A 3,319-nucleotide genomic window follows, 5' to 3' on the forward strand; every position below is an offset into this window, starting at 1 on the left:
CCTGTAATCCCAGCAACTTGAAAGGTAGAGATTTCAAACACTGTTCAAGACCAGCCTGTGAAAAAGTGAAGCTACATTTTAACTGGCTGAGTGGATGTGGCATGGGCCTATACAGGTGACAAATTAAGTTGCAGTCCAGGCTCTCCTGAGCAAAAACTCAGCCGTATTTGTCAAATGAAATGGAAAGGGCTAAGGTTGGCTCAAGTGGTAGAGTACTTGCCCAGCAAGCCTGAGGCCTTAAGTACATCTTCTCTGGACTTTTTTGTGTTGGTGGTGGTAGTGGTTGTGGGGCTTGAACTCTGGGCCTGGCGCTGTCCCTCAGCTCTTCAGCTCCAGGCTAGTGCTCTACCACTTGAGTCACAGTGCCACTTCTGGGCCTTTTCTGCTTCTGTGGTGCTACAGAATCAAACCCAGGGCTTCATGCATGAGGCAAGCACTCTACCACTGAGCCACCTTCCCAGCTCAAGTACATCTCTGGCGGCCTCTGGGGGCTGGGCCTGGTTATCTTGAGTAACCACATGAACAGAAGGCAGTTACCTGGACGCTGGACATGTGGGGTTGAATAGTAATCCCTGTGGTGGGGCACCCTGCATGTTGTGACCAGCATTCCTCCTGCTAGATCCAGCAGCACCTCTAAAGATTAAAAACATCTGCAATACTGACATTTTCTAGGGACAGTTGCTTTGGTGCAGGGTCCCTCTCCAGCCCCGAGGTTATGCCAGGTTCCTGTCCACCACCACCCAGAACCTGCACCCAGGGGGAGGCCCAGGTTCCCCGGAACTGGCACTACAAGCTACTCCATTTACACTTACAAAGGTGAGCTTTATGGTGTGCTGGTTCTACAATATGGCTCCCAGGTGATGAAGCCACCCAGCAATCACTGGGGGCCATCAAACCCGGATCCCTGGCCTTGCAGGGCATAAGGTTCCCCTGGGTGCTTGTTAAAGCGCCCAGTCCCCAGCCTGTCTTCAGACAACTGCTGGGGGAACCATGCAGCCACCAGCCCCCTCCTTCTGAGATGTGGAGCCTCTGCCTGGGGGTATGTCAGACAAGATGAGCTGGACCTAAGTCTAGGGAAGCCAGGAGTAGGTCACAAAGACACCCCATCCCCATGCCCCAGAGCTCAGATCCTGAACTTAAGGCTAGTGTTGACCCATGTGCTGGACACAGGCTGCTGCAAGAGCAAAGAGCTGACACCCTAGCAGAACAGACCCCAGGGCAGGCCACCCTCCACTCTTTCCAGTGCCAACCTGGAGCTTTCTGACTGCCACGGAAAAGCCAACCCTCAAGTCCAGCAGGAGCCAACTGTGCCACCCCTGCTGCTGGACTGGAGCTCCAGGTGACTTCTTCCCAAATTCTGTTCTCTAAAAATGTCCTTTGCATCCCTGAGGTTGTTTACAAGATGGTGCTTCTAGCCGTGTGTGATTCTGGGAGAGGATGGAGCAGGCTTGGAAAGCAAGCGTGGCCTCGCCAGGTGATGAGCAGTGGCTGTGGCCTGCAGGTCCTGCTGTGGCAGAGGCCAGGCCCGGGGGCTGGCGATCGCGCACACCTGCTGTGTGCTCCATGGCTTACACAAAGGGTTGCAGAGTTTCTTAAATATGTTTGCCAACGTCTTAAAGTCAGGAGGGCTAGCTGGGCACCAGATCTATAATCCTAGCTACTTGGGAGGCTAAGATCTGAGGATTCACATATGAAGCCAATCCAGGCAGGAAAATCCATGAGCTTGTGATCTCCAACTAGCCACCAAAAGCCAGAAGCAGAGCTAGCTGTGGTTCAAGTGGTAGAGCAAAAAAGCTCAGGGAGGCACTGGGAAGGTGGCTCTGGTAGAGCGCTTGCCTTGCATGCATGTGGCCCTGGGTTCGATTCCTCAGCACCACCTAAGCAGAAAAAGCCGGAAGTGGGGGCTTAGGCTCGAGTGGTAGAGTGCTAGCCTTGAGCTGAAGAGCTGAGGGACAGCACCCAGGCCCAGATTTCAGGCCCCACATCCAAAGAAAAAAGCTCAGGGACAGCACCCAGGACCTGAGTTCAAGCATCAGGACCAACACACGCAGCAGTATGCCTTCTCAGTGGGGCGGGGTGGGTGCCAGATGAACAGAACCCCCAAGCTGCTTTCTGTAAGTGGGCAGGGCTCCTCAGACAGCCTCAAAGAAGGCCTTGTTCTCCTGAGACCTGGACACAGGACGGCGCCCAGGGCCACTGAGTGATCCCAGGGTCTGTCTGGTGGCTCAGACGGGGGTTCTCTAAGAAAACACTGTGGCTGCCTGGAGAATAACTGGCTGCTGCCCAGGTCTCTGAGGGTCTCTAACAGTAGTCTTCTCCCAGTGGAGGACAGACGAGGCCTTTGAGTGGACGAACCTCAGTGTGGAGGCCCCTCCTGGGTTGGCCCAGAATGTCAGGCTGTGTCCAACTCCTGCATTTGGAAAGGGCTCTGGGTTTGTAGCCACCATTTATGGGTTTCAAGGAAAACTGAGCACCGTCTGTGTAGTAAGGCATGCTTGTAATCCCGGCTATGAAGGAGGCATAGGTAGAATCAAAGTGTGAGAGAGCCAATTGGAAAAAGTAAGGGTGGTAGGGCATCTGCCCAGGGCAGAACCTACATTGTCCTGGGAGTTTCCATCTTAAGTTAATGAGTGTGTGGTCTCTGTTCAGCCACCTTTCAGTCGCAGGGGAGAGGCTGGGAGGTGCAGGGTGGTCACCATGCATGTTTCATCCACTCCAGAGCCACCTCCATGTATGGCCCTCTTCTGCAAAATACAGCCTACCTCCCCCTGGCTGTCCAGCCCATTGGTGAACCCACCAGAACAGGCCCCTCGGCCTTAAACCCTGTGTCCTGACTCCCACACCGAAGTGACGGATGCCCTGCTGCTGTCCAGCCTGACTGTGCAGCTGTCCCAAGCCAGCACCGAGGAGGGAGCTGGGCCAGCCCTGCCTTCCCCAGTGGATTTCCACTGCCCCCCACTGCCAGCGCCTTCCCCTGCTGTAACAGGGCTGAGGCGACTGCCTCGGGGCTGGGGGAAGGCTGGGGGGCAGATGTGAAAGCATCCAGCTGTGAGGATGGGGGGGCGGGGGCGGGGAGTCCTCAGCTCCCCTGTGCCAAGGATGGGCAGGCAGAGAGACCCCGGCCCCTGTGTCATCCCAGCAGCTCCCAGGCTGCACTGGAGGGTACAGCTGGGGCCTGGGGGTGTGGGGAGGATGAGCTCAGGGTGGCAGCCAGAGGACAGACCAGGGCTTCTCCAGGGCTACCCCCTCTGCCAGGGGCAGCCAGCCAGGCTGCTCAACTACACTCAGAAAGAAGGCAGACTTTATTCTTGCCAGAAGT

The sequence above is a fragment of the Dipodomys merriami genome, unplaced genomic scaffold, assembly GCF_024711535.1.
Source record: "Dipodomys merriami isolate MVZ:Mamm:240054 unplaced genomic scaffold, mDipMer1.0.p SCAF_680, whole genome shotgun sequence".
Classification (NCBI taxonomy): domain Eukaryota; kingdom Metazoa; phylum Chordata; class Mammalia; order Rodentia; family Heteromyidae; genus Dipodomys; species Dipodomys merriami.